This window comes from Callithrix jacchus, chromosome 6 (assembly GCF_049354715.1).
Source record: "Callithrix jacchus isolate 240 chromosome 6, calJac240_pri, whole genome shotgun sequence".
NCBI lineage: Eukaryota > Metazoa > Chordata > Mammalia > Primates > Cebidae > Callithrix > Callithrix jacchus.
Window position 1 is genome coordinate 112,467,804 of NC_133507.1, and position 17,962 is coordinate 112,485,765.

The 17,962-nt window shown below is 42.4% G+C and overlaps 1 long non-coding RNA gene and 1 other non-coding gene across 2 annotated transcripts in view; both read left to right on the plus strand.

Annotated features, from left to right (window-relative positions):
* The first annotated feature begins 403 nt into the window (after positions 1–403).
* Positions 404–17,962, plus strand: part of LOC144576815 (uncharacterized) — a 28,338-nt gene continuing 10,779 nt past the window's right edge. The window contains exons 1-2 of the long non-coding RNA XR_013519368.1: positions 404–628; positions 14,004–14,097. This is a non-coding gene — a long non-coding RNA (uncharacterized LOC144576815). The remainder of the gene's footprint in view (positions 629–14,003; positions 14,098–17,962) is intronic.
* Positions 14,945–15,070, plus strand: LOC118155149 (U4atac minor spliceosomal RNA). The gene has a single exon (XR_004745370.1). It is a non-coding gene; the product is annotated as a U4atac minor spliceosomal RNA (small nuclear RNA).

A 17,962-nucleotide genomic window follows, 5' to 3' on the forward strand; every position in this document is an offset into this window, starting at 1 on the left:
AAGATCAAGGTGCAGATTAGCTGGTATACCATGTGTCTTTTTTAAACCATAAAAAGGAATAGTTGTATGAATATTCTGGATAGCTGCTAGGAAGACCTTTCATAATATGTATCACACACACATCATTCTTCTATTTAAAAAGAGTAAAAATACAAACATTACAGAGAGAAGTCATTTTAAACCTCATTAATGTTAAAAGATAAACCGAGGCACGTTGAAATATTAAAGAGTTTGTCTGAGCAAACGATTCATAAATCAGGCAACATCAGGCTTCAGGTGGCTCCGGGCTCCACCAACAGGACAAAAGGAGAAGGCTTTAAAGGGGTTAGTTGGCGGCTCCTGAGTTTTAAAGCTGAAGTTGCATTTTCCTAGAAGACGACCGTTGATACTGGGCTTTCAGTTTGCTTCTGTAGAAAACCGGGGCCCAGGAGCCAGCTCAGCCTAATGGCCTTTCCGTTAATGATCTTAGTTACTTATACCTAGAGTGAATCATTTTATCAAAAAACTTTTCTGAACAGCTTTTTATCTGAGGAAGAACAAGTAGAGTAAATGCCATGAGAGGAGAGGAGCAGAAAAGAATCTCAGAGCCTCGAAGTCAACATTTGCCAACTTTACATTTTTGTCCAAGGTCAGTCTTGACTTTGATTTACATTCCCAAAGATGGAAACAAACCAGTGTGTATTCTTCACCCCTCACCAACACTGTTGTTTAGAAAATAACTGGGCTCGGCCGGTGCAGTGGCTCATGCCCGTAATCCCAGTATTTTGAGAGGCTGAGGTAGGAGGATCGCTTGAGCCCAGGAGTTCAAGACCAGCTTGGGCAACATGGTGAGATACTGTCTCTACTAAAAACACAAAAATTAGCCAGGCATGGTGATGCCGCCTGTAATTCCAGCTACTCGGGTGGCTGAGGCACGAGAATCGCTTGAATCCGGGAGGCGCAGATTGCCGTGAGCCGAGACTGTGCCACTGCACTCCAGCCTGGTGACAACGAGACCCTGTCCCAAAAAAGAAAGAAAGAAAATAAGTGGGGGTGTCCTCCCTTCCCCAGGCTCCCTCTAATGGTGTGTGTGGGGGGTTGGGGTTTTAGCGCTCACAAGCTTCCGTGAAATGCTGCCTCACGTTATCTGGCAGCCACCAGGTGGCAGCAGCAATCCACTTTTTGGTCTAAACTGGGCGAGGCTGAACTAGGGTGGTTCTTTAATTAGTGTATTGGTCATAGAATCATGGACGTTTAGACATGAAAGAACATTTCTCAGCAGTTCTACTGACAACTACAGATGTTTAAACGGAGAAAAAAGAACAAGCATATTAAGAACACCTCGTAGTTCACACAATAAATTCAATCTATTGAAGGGAAGAAAGGAAGTTGTAGTAACATCTAGCGTGCGCAGAGCACTCTGTATACTGTCTCATTTGATCATCAATACAACCTTGTGGGATGGATACCAATGCCTCTAATTAACCATGGGGAAACGCACGTTGGGATAGTTTCAGCAGCTTGTCTGATGTCTCAGAGAAGGAGGTAAGAGGCAGGATATGAACTCAGTTTGACCACATAAATGCATATCTTTCCATTATGTCAGATGGTCGCTTGCATTTAAAAGTATCACACATCAGTCAAAATGGGCTTTGGAAGATGTCTTGGAGTTGGACCACAGCGTGCTTCTGTGTGTGTGGGGTGGGATTGATCAGCCAAATGGCAGGATTTTGATGGTGAGGAAATATGGTTACTATTTGAGAACCCTCTGTTTTATGTCCAGTACTTGTGCTAGTCACAAAAAAGTAAGCGGATCAGGGGTGACTTCTACATTTGAACCATTCTGAATAATCAAGAGGGGCTTCTTGAAATTAGAGGATTCTTAACCAGAGAAGGAATCATGCTCTGAAGAGGGGACAGAATACTTGTTTCTCTTTTTTCTTTTGGGACAGGGTCTCACTCTGTGGTCCAGGTTGGAGTGCAGTGGTGTGATCATGGCTCACTGCAGCGTTGACTTCCAGGGCTCAAGTAACCCTCCCACCTCAGCCTCCCAAGTAGCTGGGACTACAGCCATGTGCCACCACACCCAGCTTACTTTTTGTATTCGTTGTAGAGTCAGGGTCTCTCTGTGTTGCCCTGGCTGATTGAACTCCTAGGCTCAAGCGATCGTCCTGCCTCAGTGTCTCAAAGTGTTGGGGTTACAGGCATAAGCCACTGCACCCAGCCAGAACACTTATTTTTCTAAGATAATATGAACTTTAAGTAAATGATGAATTGTAAGTCATGTGAAATGTCAGGGGAAATATTTATTAGTGGGACGTTCCTCTATACTTGTTGCCTTCATAATTAAATAATACATTGAAGTCTCTACTTTTTAATAGTATCTCTTCCCTCTCACTAGATGAGATGAAGAAATTATCTTCCCACACTTTCCTGCACCTCGTTTCTCCATAATTTCCCAATTTGAGCTGGATGAACTCTATTTTTATGTTGTCAAGTTTAGTAATTTACATTCAGTCCTGTAAGTGTAAATAAGAGCTGTGGTGGTATAATTAAACAAAGAGTATTTAGTGAAGAACTGAGCAGTGTGATCGGCCAGCAGGAAAGACATGTCATCCTCCATGACTAACTTCATGTCCTCATAAGGACAATCATCAAGGTCAAATGCATCCTGTTCTCTAACAGTCTCAAGATCAAGCAGTGCTTGGTTTATTTGTATCTGTACATGGCTTTCTTGCAAACGTTTTTGTTTTCTTTAAAGATTTTATTGGCCTTTCCTTATTTCAATTTTTAGAAAAAATAGCCCTCATTTGTCCTATCACCAGGATACGGCCTCTTGACCATACTATTATTGAATGGTGCCGTGTGGACTGTGTATGGGTTTGCTTTCCATCTGTCACTGTGGGCTTTGTTTGCATGGCACTGCTCAGCTGCTTTCCCTCTTTGTTATATCTTTGTAAGTTTCCTCTTTAATTGGATTTGTCCATGTGTTTTGTTGAATACATCCTTAATAAATTTAGAAATAGTGGTCGGGGAGTATACTTTCCAAATGTTTGCATGACTGAGATGTCTTCTTGTTATCCTCCTTTGATTGAAATTTCATGATGAAAATGCTCCTTTATTTTCTCTCTTAATAGGTCATAGTAAGTTCTTATTTTTTATCTAGTATAAGTCGCTAGAATTAATGTTAGTTGTGTTTTGCATAATTCTATTGAATTTATTTTAGTACTATTTCAATATTATTTTTAAATAAAACAGATTATATGAGTAAATTATAGTCTTAAGTGAATCTTTCTGGCTGTTTCCAGTAAAAAGTAATACTCTCTCATTTCCTTTACACCTTTGTAATAAGAACTAGACATTTTCTTCTCATATATTCTATTGTATTTCCATGAAACCTTCTGGAAAGGTTTTTAAAGCAGTATTTCTGTCATCATTTTGTGAGTCCCATTTTCACAACTCACTTAGAAGCAGAATGTTTTATAAGAAGCTATGTGGGGCCCAGAATGAGTAAGGCACTAGTCTTTGAGCATTTTCTTATTCAGAAAATAAAGTCTTCCAGTAGACGTAAAGCTATCATAAGGCCCATCTGTATGCCTAAGGTAAGACTCTTTAACTCACTGAGAAAATGTTTATGAGCGTAAAAAAACTCCCCTTTCCTCTATAACATAAAGAAAATGGTTAAAGTTTTAAATGTATGACCCAATCCTTTGCTGTTGACAGCACAGAAATCTGTGATTCTCCTGCTGATAGAACGAAAGTTGCTTTTAAATGGTTAGAATTGAAAAATGCTCAGACCAAAATATTTGCTGAATTTTCCTCTCAGTAATACATGGGTGGATATGTAATTATTTCTTGGCCTGCTGAGTGCAGTAGCCCACCGTGCTTTGTCTGTCTCTGCATGTATGGAGAGGACAGATCTGGTAAGAACGTGGCTCCGAGGGCCTGACTGCGTGGGTTCACATCCTGCCTCTGCTACTTCTAGCTGAGTCACACTGGGCCACTCTGCTTAAACTCCCTCCAACTCTGGTGTCCCCCGAGCCTCAGATGTCCCTCTGTGAAATGAAGATAACACTAGCACTTAGGCTGTGATTGAAATGTAAAGGTTAGGTGAGTTAGTCTCTGCAGGGAGCTGAGGGCGCAGCAGGACATCTGCTGGCTTCATTATCGTTCAGTCATGAATTAGGTGTACATAGCTTACTCTCAAGGCATCCTTGAGGCATACTCATGTCTGAAAAACATGAGGTCATTTTGGGTTGATGGAGAAGGAGACTCTGGAAGAGATAGGGTTCCTTTTCAAAGCTTTGTGGGGTGAGACTGCAGAGGATGCATCTACAATGAAAACAAATGCTGTTGATGGGCTCTAGGAGATGCATGGGAACAGGGCATGGGTAAAACTACGAAGCTACCCAGGTGTGTGACAGGAAAAGAGAGGGGAACGTTGGAGCCGAGAAAGGGAAATGTTTACAGAACATTCAAAAGATACAAAAACAGCAACAGTACACTAATGCTCTAGAAAAGGAAATCTGACTTCACATAGGCACATTAAATATTCCACCAATACTTGAAATGCTGAACTAGTAGATAATTGAAATAAGGTATTTAAAACTGTATAATAGGCCAGATGTTGTGGCTCACGCCTGTAATTCCAGCAATCCAGGAGGCTGAGGTGGGAAGATCACTTGAGGTCAAGAGTTTGAGACCAGCCTGACCAATACGGAGAAACCCTGTTTCTATCAAAAATATAAAAATTAGCTGGGTGTGGTGGCATACGCCTGTAGTGTCAGCTACTCGGGAGGCTGAGGCAAGAGAATTGCTTGAACCCTGGAAGCAGAGGCTAAAATGAGCCGAGATGGTGCCACTGAACTCCAGCCTAGGCAACAGAGCGAGACTCCATCTCAAAATAAAACTGCAAAACTGAGCTTTACCTTCCACTTAAGGCACAAAGAACATTTCTGATTTGTGGAATCCTGAGTTGGGATGGATAGAAGTGCAGGTTTGGATGGATAGGTTGCTGAACGTGAGAAAGGGTCCATGAAGACCTGAAGGGAGGGGGCATTCCCTTTCCTAGCTTGTTTCGTCTTTTATGCTGGGCCTCCGTCTCCTCGCCTGTAAAACCAGAGGGCTGTGTTCAGTGGAGTCTACGTGCTTTTCCAGTTTGATGGTCTGAGGCTCTAAGGAACAGTGGGGCCATCTGGTCAGCTATTTAATGTGATAAGATAGACATCTGGGAGAAAACTGAGAAGATTAGCCCATGAAAGATTTGTTCCTGATTCAGATTTTAAAGGATAGAGATGGACAAAAAGATGTAAATGGGGATCCAAGCTAGCATTTAAAAAAAGAACAAAAACCAAGGCTGGGTGTGGTGGCTCATACCTGTAATCCCAACACTTCAGGAGGCAAAGGTAGAAGGATTACTTGAAGCCAGGGGTTTGATACCAACCTGGGCCACAAGGTGAGACCCCATTTCTACAAAAAATGAAATACAATAAGCTAGCTGGACATGGTGGTGCATGGGTGTAGTCCCAGCTACTCAGGAGGCTGAGGTGGGAAAATCGCTTGAGCCCAGGAATTCTAGGCTGCCACAAGCTCTGATTGTGCCACTGCACTCCAGCCTGAGGAACAGTGAGACCCTGTCTCTTAATTTTTTTTTTTTTTTTTTTTGAGATGGAGTCTCACTCTTGTTGCCCAGGCTGGAGTGCAGTAGTGCAATCTTGGTTCACGGCAACCTCTGCCTCCTGGGTTCAAGCAATTCTGCTGCCTCAGCCTCCCAAGTAGCTGAGACTGCAGGCGCACACCACCACACCCAGCTAATTTTTGTACTTTTGGTAGAGACAGGGTTTTACCATGTTGGCCAGGATGGTCTTGATCTCTTGACCTCGTGATCTCCCTGCCTCAGCCTCCCAGAGTGCTGGGATTACGGGCCTGAGACACCATGCCTGGTCAAAAGAAATTTTAAAAGAGAGGAAAAAAAAAACCATGAAAATTATGAGATGGTGAAGCAGATTTTGAAGTGGGGTCCATGGAATCTCTGGGTGTCTTCTTAATAACATTAAGAAGAACAGATTTCAAGAAGGAAAGCTCCCATTGCTCCATTTCCATCTGAACTGACAGATAAAAGTTCTCAGCACATGGCTCCATAAGCTCTGCTAAGAACCTAGACTGAAAACCTAACATTACCTTGTGTTTAAACAGTCACTTTGGGGTTAATCTTAAATTTGCTTGACCATGAGTTGTTGTTTTTCTCTTTTTTGTGGTACAGGGTCTCACTGTTATCCAGGCTGGTGCAGTGGTACAATTCCAGCTTCCTGCAGCCTCCACCATCTGGGCTCAAGTGATCCTTGTGCCTCAGCCTCCCAAGTAGCTGGGACTACAGATATGCATCATCGTGCCTGGCTAATTTTTTTTTTTTGAGACAGGTTTTCACCATGTTGCCCAGGCTGGTCTCAAACTTCCAGGCTCAAGCCATCTGCATACCTTAGCCTGTCAAAGTGCTGAGATTACAGGCAAAAGCCACTGAGCCTGGCTGACCATGAGTTTTTGATATCATTAAAATGGCTAACTAATTACTCATAAACTGCAAATACTAGGCAGGTTTTGAGTAATTCCTTTGAAAACAAATACGTAAAATGTTTCTTATGCACATCAGGTTCTCTTTCTTGAGCTGAAATGAGCAAGGCTCAGCTATGCTTCAGAGAAGAACTATGGGAGTGAGAGATGATGGCTTATCTTATGTGAGGTTTCAGCTACAATTGCCAAGTTCCCACTGCTCAGCCATGCACCCAAGTTCTCCATCAGAGACTAATAAAGCCCTGCGTAGCATTGTGGCATCCTGAATGTGACAAGGGAAGGAAAATTAGGAGAAGGAAAGCTACTATTTTTGAAAGCAAATATGGCTTTCCAAAGGTTGGAAAATTGGAAATGAGATCTTAAGACGTCCACCTGACAAAACTTGGCCTGAGAAAGGGCTGCACTGTGCCTCCAGGGCCTTCAGCCCATGATGCGTTGTTTGTTTGTTGAAGTAAAGCATTATGAATTCTTGTTTGCCCACATTTAACCAACCAGAAGAGCAAGATAATTCCTTTTCCCTGAACTCGATCTTTAAGAGAAAAAGATAATTAAGGTTGTTCATTAGGAGGGCTACATCAGAACAGAATGAGACCTTGACTTAAAAGCCCATTCTGAAGATAACCTCAATTTTGTGACTTCCCTGGCAGTGTCCCTAAGCACTGCAGAAACTTGGAGTACTTGTGCATGCTCAGAGATTAAACTGTATATAGTGGGCCGGGCGCGGTGGCTCAAGCCTGTAATCTCAGCACTTTGGGAGGCCAAGGCGGGTGGATCACGAGGTCAAGAGATCAAGACCATCCTGGTCAACATGGTGAAACCCCGTCTCTACTAAAAATACAAAAAATTAGCTGGGCACAGTGGTGCGTGCCTGTAATCCCAGCTACTCAGGAGGCTGAGGCAGGAGAATTGCCTGAACCCAGGAGGCGGAGGTTGCGGTGAGCCGAGATTGCACCATTGCACTCCAGCCTGGGTTACAATAGCAAAACTCCAACTCAAAAAAAAAAAAACAAAAAACCAACAACTGTATATAGCATCATTCTCCTAGTTGTATTGCATTGCTTTCCTGGCTCTAAGCACCTCTGCTCATTCTATATTTTCTATATTACTTTCAGTACCCGCAATGAGCTCTAGGTACTTAAAATATTCTCTTTTTTTAATTATTTTTAAATTTTTTCTGCCACCAACTCTCAGATTCTTTAACTGTATAGATGTTTTCCCTGATAAAACATGGTTTTTGACTCCTCCTTCCTTCCCTATAGAACTTACCTTTAAAGAAAAGATAGGCTGGGAGTGGGGGCTCATATCTGTAATCGTAGCACTTTGGGGTGCTAAAGTGGTGGATCATACTTGAAGTCAGAAGTTTGAGACCAGCCTGGCCAACATGGTGAAACTCCATCTCTACTATTAATAAAAATATAATACAAAACATTTATCCGGGTGTGGTGGCATGCACCTGTAGTCCCAGCTACATGGGAGGCTGAGGCAGGAGAATCTTTTGAACCCATGAGGTGGAGGTTGCAGTCAGCTGAGATTTTGACACTGCACTCCAGCCTGGGCAACAGAGAGATATTCTGTTTCAAAAAAAAAAAAAAAAAGTAGATAGATAATGATAGATGAATAGATAGATAGAAGATAGATAGTGATAGAGAGAGATATCTGGTTGGGCATTGATAAAACAATACGAAGAAGAGGTTGACTCAAGAAACTACTGAGATCTTTATTTCTTAAAGTCATTCTTTGTGTTTCTAATTTCTTATAAAAATAGCTCAATATCAGCTTGTCTTCCTAGAGGCAAGCCCAGATATATATAGAAAGTTGTGAACTTGTAATACAATATGGAGGGTGTTGGGATTAAATGAGATTTTAAGTGCCTTGTCTATCACTGATACACAGTAGGCATTCAACAAATACGAATTTCCTTAAAATCCAGCATTAGGGTCAGCCTTGTTAGTCGTCCTTAAATATATTTAGTTCATTCTTTCATTCGCATATAGATTTTCTTTCTTTCTTCTTTTCTTCCCTCCCTCCCTCCCTCCCTCCCTCCCTCCCTCCCTTCCTTCCTTCCTTCTCTCTCTCTCTCTCTTTTTTGAGGCAGAGTTTTGCTGTGTTACCCAGGCTGGAGTACAGTGGCATGATCTTGGCTCACTGCAACCTCTGCCTCCTGGGTTCAAGTGATTCTCCTGCCTCAGTCTCCCGAGTAGCTGGGATTACAGGCACGTACCATCAGGCCTGGCTAATTTTTTTTATTTTAATTTTTTGTAGAGGCGGGGTTTCACGATGTTGGCCAGGCTGGTCTTGAACTCCTGAGCACAAGTGATCCACTCACCTCAGCCTCCCAAAGTGCTGGGATTCCAGGTGTGAGCTACCGTGCCTGGCAGCTCCAAGTATTCATTGATGGTTTACCATGTGTCACACAGCACCAGCCCTAGGGGTGCCGGGTGAGTAATAAATCCCAGAACCCAAAGAGCAAGTCTGGTGACTGACGGTGCTAGTGACATCACAGAGAGATTTCTCCTGATTGGAGGGATCAGATCAGGAACCTGTAGGAAACAGTGGGAGACAGAGTCAGAAAAGGATTCAAGGTAAATCACTGGGGTTTGCAGGCTCCTCAGTCTGCTTCTCATATGGCCTGGAGTGGGCCTTGGTGCCATCCCTGTGGTTAGAGAGGAAGTGGGGAATGTCGTGTCCTCCTTAGCTGTGGCTCAAATCCAAGTGTAGTGATGCCTTAGGAATTGCTGCCTAAAAACAAAGAAAAAGAAGAAAACAATAACCATAATGAAATAAAAGCCTTAAAGTGGCAGAAAAACAAAATGTCATGATTTGTGCATTTTTCTGCAAAACCGATTTGTTCTGTGGTGGAAGATAGAGTCTGCATTTGATTTCTACAAGATATGCAGTAATGGGTTATGTACTCCAGGGAAAAACTATTCTTAAGGGAGAGAGACTGTGATGGATTCACTTCCTCCATGAGGTTTATAATATGTGGCAGTTTTAGTGTGAGCAGGTATTTGGTCTATAAACTTGGAGAGCCAGGCATTAGTGGGAGCTCGTTTCTAAATGAAGAAGAATGTAGCTCTCCCTCTCACTCTGGTTATTAGTCCTTCTGGGGATAAACAGGAAGATTAAGTGTTTTCTTGATGTTGTGTTTGCTTGTCACAGTAATGTGCACATACCCCATTGCCAGAACCTTTACGCGGCGCCGCAGACCTGCTATTTTTGTGGGAAGGAGTTGTTCATTGAGAGGCCCGGGTCTCATTCCGTGCTGAATGGTGTCGGGGTTATTTCCACTCTTTGTTCAAATGCTCCCTCTCAATTAGGTGCTGTACCATTAGCTGCTTTGCAATTAGAAGCTGGATCTGTGAACATCCAGTTTCTTGGTCCCCGGAGGCCATTTCATGTCCTCACTCCTCAAAGCCTACTGTTCTGCTTGTTGCAGTTTAAATGGTGCTAAAGAGGCCAACCTGCCAGCCAGCTGGCTTCCCAGAGGACCTTGGAGGCTGCCGGCGCTGGGGCTGCTGGAGACCTGCTCTGCTGAGCACGTGTGGGAACGTGAATTGTCATCGCTGTGAGAAGTGACTTCATTCTAGGGGGCTTATTTGTATTAACCAATCTCTTAAAACACTGGCTGGCTGATAAATTAAAATGCCAATTTATTTGTTTACTATTAGAATTATACTTGCCAAGCAATATATCTGTGTCAGCCATTCAGTTTGTTCTCTTCACACAAATAAAGCCTATTTTGGGGCTGGGCGGGGTGGTTCATGCCTATAATCCTAGCACTTTGGGAGGCTGAGGTGTGTGGATCAGGAGTTCGAGACCAGCTTTGCCAACATGGTGAAACCCCGTGACTACTGAAAATTAAAAATAAATGAATAAATAAAAAAACCAGCCTTGTGTGGTGCCAGGCGCCTGTAGCCCAAGCTACTGGAGAGGCTGAGGTGGGAGGATTGCTTGAGCCCAGGTGGCAGATATTGTAGTGAGCCGAGATCGTGCCACTGCACTCCAGCCTGGGCAACAAAGCGAGACTTCATCTCAAAAAAAAAAAAAAATCTATTTGGGAAACCAAATTATAGATCATATGTTTCATGGTGAGGGAAAAAGAGACTCCCTCACACTACTCATTGGAATATAAATTGAGACAAGTTTTCTGGACGGCGATGTTTTATTTTTATATGGAATTTTTCCACTGGACAAGCATGATGAGTTCATCATTTGTGTCTCCTGTCACCACTTAAACATTTATTTGGTGGTGGAAACCTCACCAGTCACTGGCTGAGAGCTTGGATGGCCCTCTGTTCTACTTGCGCTTGAGGAATAGATTGGCCCATGGCCTAAGCCACACATGCTGGCTTGATTCAGAAATTAAGAGTATACAATCCAAGATATTAATCAAACTTCAGTCTTTTTTTTTACAGGTAAGACTTTTCCTTTCCTTCTCCCACCCGAGGTCTGTTTTTGATGGGGCACTATTCTTTGCACGGTGGTTTTGGTCACCTTCTCTCACTCCTCTCTTTCCCTCTTTCTACTTGTTAATTTCATCTTCCGGCTTCTCAGGGGAGGGGACCCAGCAAAGGAAGAGGTCACGAAGCCTGTGGTGGTTGTTGCCATGCTTCCCTCTCCCCGGTGATGGGCAGGCTCTCCAGGCACAGCTTAGCTGAAGACATCACCTCCCAAATCCACTTCTTCCACACTCAGCACTTGTTTCGTCTTTACCTGAGTGGTCTAAAGTAGGAAGCCTAGCCTTTTTGTCTATCTTTTGAACATTTTGTTCAGACATCTAACTGGTGTGGAACGTCTATTGCAATTAAGATCCATGTACTTTACTTTGTCTGTATCTGTCAAGTATTTCCTCAGACTAAATTCCTGGAACTGGAATTGTTATGCTCATGAGTGTTAGTAAGCATAGCAGTTAAGAGTATGGGTTCTAGAGTTTATTGTTTCCAAGTACCAGGGTCAAACTTTAGTCTTAATGTCCTAAAATGTTGTATATGCATTGAAAACCTCAAAGGTTTTCATAACAACAGCAAATACTTATTCAGCACTCTTACTAAGTTGAATTTCTCAACAATCCTGTGAATTGTGTGTTATCATAATCTTCATTTTGCAGATAAACCGAGGCAAAGAAAGACTCAACAACTTGCCTAAAGTCACACCACTAGAAAGGGATAAATCTAGCATTCCATCCAAACAGTCTGGCTCCAGTTCTAGTAATTCAGTCTGAGGAAATAGTAAGATACACTAAATAATATAGCCGGATCTTAATTGCAGTATTTTTGATAACTTGAAAAAACTGGGTGCAACTCACTTATTTAATAGTGAAAGACTGCTAAATAAACAATGATGTCTTAATATGCTAGAATCTAAGGACTTTAATGCGTTTTAGAGGAATAGTTATATACAAACAATGCAAAACTAATGTAGTTACACTGTCGTCCAGGCTAGAGTGCAGTGGCGCAATCTCAGTGCACTGCAACCTCTGCTTCCCAGGTTTGAGCGGTTCTCCTGCCTCAGCCTCCCAAGTAGCTAGGATTACGTGAGCCACTGTGTCCTGCCAACATATATTAATTTTATTAAAAAACTGATAGAAATAAAATATAAAGAATTCAAAAGGAGGAACTGGTTTGTAAGAGAAGATTGAGTTAGAATTGAATTTGAAGTGAAAAAACATCTTTATAAGAAGGTGATTAGTGGACTCAGATGGTCCATTTGAGCAGTTAAGCACCTGAAAGCACTTTTCCATTGGGTAGCGACGTCTCCTGTGTCGTTAGCCTGCTATCTTATGGTTACAATATATGACCTAGAAAGATTTGGGGAAGAGATATAATTTTGAAATTTCTTTTGTTTCAGAAAGGCCACATTTTCCATATAAAATGCTCTGGTTTCTTTCAGAGAATGCTGCTAGATAAAGGGGGGAAGATAAAGAATTTGAAATAGAAGTTTAGCAGGAAAAGAAGATGAATTTGGCAAGACTTGTAGATAGAATATGAGGAGGGTGCAGTTTGATGTGGTGTGGCTGATTGCAAAGGAACCCTGATGTAGTTTGCAGTGTGGCTTAGTGTACCCTGCAGTCATAAAGCCATATCCACTGAGAACATCAGGACTCAGTGTAGGTGTTTCATGTTAAGAGCTGGACGTGGCTTTTTTGACCAATGGCAGATGGTCTTTGTATCATTCACCACTTGCCATTTGCAAAACTTTGTAAGGTACATTTGGGGATAGTGAGGGTGAGGGTCAGGTGGTGATAAATGCAACATTGATCAAACCTACATAGTATTAAAAAGAAAGTTTGTTTAAGAAAAAATCCTTTGCATTTCTTCACCATTTTGACAAATTCCAAGCTAAAGCTTCAGTTATATAGAACTCAGATTTGATGCCTTTTCAGGATATAATAGAACATGGAAAAAAGGAAGCAGAGTAATTATTTTTTTTAATTTATTTTTTTCTAATGAACTTTTACAGAAGTAGGGTAATTATTTTTTATTTTTATTTTTTATTTTTTGAGACAGAGTCTCGCTTTGTCACTAGGCGCCAGGCTGGAGTGCAGTGGCGGAATCTCGGCTAACTGCAACCTCCACCTCCAGGGTTCAAGCAATTCTCCTGCCTCAGCCTCCCTAGTAGCTGGGACTACAGGCACATGTCACCATGCCCAGCTAATTTTTGTATTTTTAGTAGAGAGGGGGTTTTACCATACTGGCCAGGATGGTCTTGATCTCTTGACCTTGTGATACGCCCTCCTCGGCCTCCCTGAGTGCTGGGGTTACAGGCGTGAGCCACTGCACCTGGCGGAAGTCAGGGTAATTATTATAAAATTAGAGAAATAAATTTAGTGAGTTAAAATCCTGAGCTACTTTGCCACTTAAAATTGTGTGTAAAAGTTAGAACTCTCATTGATTAGACTAGATCATAAAACTGCAAGTGTGAAGAACAAAGGCCTCAGAATTCTTGCTCTGTTTTAGAGGATCACGTTCAGGAAGAGGACTCTAATGTGAAACGAGGAGTAGATGCCAATTGATTTTTTACTGTCTGTAATGTCAGTAGTACAGTTTTGAACTCTGTTGTGGGGAATGTCAATGGTCCCTCACTGGTCCAGGGAACCCAGAGATGAAGAGTTGAGGGGAGGGCTGGTATTTCCTGGAAGGTAAGTTAATGGTGAAATGGAAGGCCTTTTCCTTTTATGTCCCTTTTGGTCTGATATTTTCCACTGTTAACTGAAGGCTGAAATCGCTCAAAATAAAAACCAGAAAATAAAAGCTGCAAGTAAAAACTCTATTTTGCCTATGCCAAATAAGATATAAAACTGGACTTCTGGCTATTCATCAATTACAGTGGGTACTGTGGGAGATTCTTTTAATCAGGCACTTCTGGAGGAATTCATGATGTGTAATCAAGAAATAACCATATCCTAGAAGCCGATTTTTTTTTTTTTTTTTTTTTTTTTTTTTTTTTTTTTTTAGTAGAGATGGGGTTTCACCGTGTTAGCCAGGATGATCTCAATCTCCTGACCCCGTGATCCGCCCGCCTTCGCCTCCTGAAGTGTTGGGATTACAGGTATGAGCCACCACACCTGACTTAGAAGCTGATTTTTTTCAAGGAGAGCTTCCTTGTTTGTGTTTTCTTCTCCCCTCCTATTTTGGAGGATTAGATGTAAATGCTCCTTTGTGAAGTTACCCCATCACCTATTCTCCTTAGCCCATTCCCATGTATTCCACTGACTTTTATCTCTGGTTTCTCTTTGTCCATGGGAGCTTTTCTCTCTGCCCATAAAACATACTTAAATCTACTTTTTTCTCTAAAACCCACCATCCATCCAGCCCAGAAAACCTTCCCTCAATCTTCAATTCTTTTACCTCCTATCCTTATCTTGAAGTCTAAATTAACCAGAAGTCTAGTCTGACTTTTTTCCTATGGCTTCACCTGTCACTCTCTCCTAAATAATTCCAAACCAGCTTGCATAGTCACCTCTCTACTAAAGGTCAAAAATGACCTCAGATATTCCATTTGCATTCTTCCTGAGTTCTGAGGCACTGAAATGTGAATCTCTTCCTCTTTCCTGGAATTCTCATTCCTGGGTTTTGTTTTTTCTCAGTCCTCCTTGCTGGCTCAATCTTCTTTGGCCTGTCTTTGGAATCTGGTGTTTTCCAGGTTCTGCCCTCTGTCTCTTCTCTGGCTCTCAGATAATAACATGGCAAGTATTCATTTCTGGTACTATGGTAAAAAACAGGGACACAAAGATGACTAAACATCACCACCTATTAGAAATCTTTGGACACATTAACATTCTGGAGCCTCAATGTTCTCATATAAAAATGGGTCATAAATACTTGAGATCTAACCATCCTTTTTATAATAATTATTATTATTTTCTTTTTTTTCTCTATAGAAATTAAAGCACCTAACCATCCTTTTCTTGGGGCTGCGCTACTGTCCAATGAGCGCATAGTGAGGGCAGGATTGCTAATGCCTAAACAACACACCCGCATCAACTAGAGCTTTGCTTTACCTTGGTGCAATTTTTGGAAAAACGAAAACCCACTTTTAGTTTTTTTTCTTTTTTTAGAGACGGGGTTTCACTATGTTGGCCAGGATGGTCTCGATCTCTTGACCTTGTGATCCACCCGCCTCGGCCTCCCAAAATGCTGGGATTACAGGCGTGAGCCACTGCGCCCGACCTGCTTTTCAATTAAAAAAAAAAACAAAAAACTTGAGATCCAGATCTACATTTGCAGTTCCCCATGGTGCAGCCCTGGCTATGAGCCCAATGTGACCAAAAGTAAATGCCCAACATCCCCCTTGCACAGTCTTTTCCTCTCTCAATAATCCCTCCCATGGTTAATGGCAGTAACATTCCTCAAGTCTAGACACAAGTTAGAAATCTGGGAATCATCCTTTGTTTGCACTTCCCTTAACCTCTACATCCAATAAATCTCCAAGTCTCCACTTGTCTATCAGAAATACTGCTGTAAAACCTGCCACTTCATTGCCCTGCCTAGACCTCCTCATGTCTCCCCTGGCCAAGATTACAGTAGTCTTTGTTCTCCTTTCCTTCTTCTGGGTTCTACACCAACTCTAAAATTCATTCTCCACAATGCTGCCAGATCGACTCTTTAAAAGTACTACTTTGATCACATTGCATCTGCTCTGAAAGACTTTAGTGGCTCCTACCGTCTGCGGGACAAAGTTCAAGCATTTGTAAAGCACTTTCTGTTTTGTCCACAACCTCCTTGTAAGCTCTCACACTGAGTCCTCCCTTCCTTTACCCAGTCACCTCTCATTTTAGCCACAAGGGTGACTAGATTTTCCTGAGAGGCGTGAGGTCCCTCTGCCACAGTTTATGTTCTTCCGTCTGTTGGCAGCACTTTTCTCTTATTCCCCCATATGGCGACATCCTCCTGGATTTCAAAACGTGTTCCAAAGGCCTCTTCCTCCCTGAGCGCTTCTTTGATCTTTCTCTGGAGGAATAAATCCTTCTCCAGTCTTTCCTGTGCTCACAGAACTTTGCTCCCTCTTCTCTTTGCCACCTTATCAGGTGGCATTCATAGATGTGAGCGTTATCTTATCTGCTTATTGATCAAGGACTGCACCTCAGGCTTTTGACCATCCCAGGAGCTTATCATGGTCCCAGGGCCAGAACTCAACAAATATATAAGGCATGAAGCGAGTTAAAAAAAACCAACTGCAGAATGCCACCAGGTCCAGGGTTATACGGCAAAGCCAGGCTTGTGTTGGCGGGTGCATTGAAGCAATGATTTTTCCTGTTCCCAGCAGATCCCAGAATATTTACCACTTTAATCAATCCTATATCCTGTGACCTTCAACCTAGAGTCAAAGGAGCAAAGCCATGAAGAAAACCATTTTGTCCACATGGAGGCAGCACAGTCACTTCCACAATCCTATCTGAGGTCCCCAGGTTTCTCACCCCAGTGTCCACTTATAGCCAGACCCAACTTTTCCTTGCCTGAGTGCCAAACTCAAGAGGCTTCACGTCTCCTCCACCACCTTCTTCTGGGCTACAGAAGGCATTAATTGTAAGGTGATTTAAAAAAATCATGTGTGGAGGTTCATCATAAATTGCTTGCCCCAAGTGCTGGAGTTATCATTCACCGTATTCCTGAATAATGAAGACGTTTCCCCACCAAAACAGCACTGTCATCCACCCAGATGGGCAACGCCTTTTCCTGTGGGTCCCCAGAAGTGTTTGACGAGCTCTAAGGGGAGCCACATCTCATGCTCTCTGGAGTTTATACTGGTTGGAGTGAGTGATTACTCCCAGGCCGGCGGGCAGCACCAGCATCCCTAGCATCCACAGTCCTATTAACTTTTCCACAAGGGTTTTCTTTCCACCGCATTCCTACTTTTAAGAGCAGGCAGCCACAGCTGTGACAGTTTGCCATCCCTTTCCGCTTGTTTCCAATAATGCCTCTTTAGCTACTTTGTGAAAAGATTCTTGGCTGAGATTTTTCTTGCTTTCTATCTTCTAAAGTGTTTATTACTAGAAGATTCAACTTTCAGATTCTCTGAAGAAAATTCCTAGGAAAGGTAAGAGGGAGAAGACTGTAGCTAAAATTAGTTTCTTTTTTGGCTCTGCAAAAGCAGTTGCAGGGATGGCAATAGTCGGCAGTGATAACTTAACAAATGGCTTCCGAAATGAGCTTTTCACTGGAATTTGAAAGAGCTCTCCATGAATCCTGTTTTATAATTACTGCCCAATTCTAATGGGACACTCTAAAGCTTGAGTGTCTCCCAGTTTCATTCCTCAGGTGAGCCTTCTGCTTAGCTGTGTCCAATTTGACATGATCGGCACTAAACTCTCACCCTGCAGTTTATGGGCTGATGACTGTTTAATTACGCCAGTCTTCAGAAATCTCAGTGATTAAGAATTGCAATACTGTGTCCTATTAATCTGCCTGGATTCCTTTTCATCTTAAGAAGTCAAAGAATTTTTTTGTTAATTTTCAATATACTCAAGGGAACTTGGTAGTGAGTGTCAGAAGAAAATAGAGTTAAGATGATGGTAATTGACCTCCCCAGGGTAATTCTAAGTCAGCAGCAATTGGGATAAGAATTGGGAGATTTGGGTGGCCTTTCTGTTTAGCTAAAATTAGCTTTGGCCATAAAATCTAAAGCATACTATCATTATACAAGTTCGAATTGTCTTTGCTGTGTGTCTGTGTATATTCACAAACTACTTCACCTCCACAGTTAGTACTTTCCATCTCTAACATGCAGAGAGCAGGTTGGGTACAGTGGCTCATTCCTGTAATCCCAGCACTTTGGGAGGCCTAAGCAGGCAGATCATCTGAGGTGAGGATTTCAAGACCAGCCTGGCCAACATGGTAAAACCCCCTCTCTACTAAAATACAAAAATTAGCCAAGTGTGGTGTCGCGCTCCTGTAGTCCCAGCTACCCAGGAGGC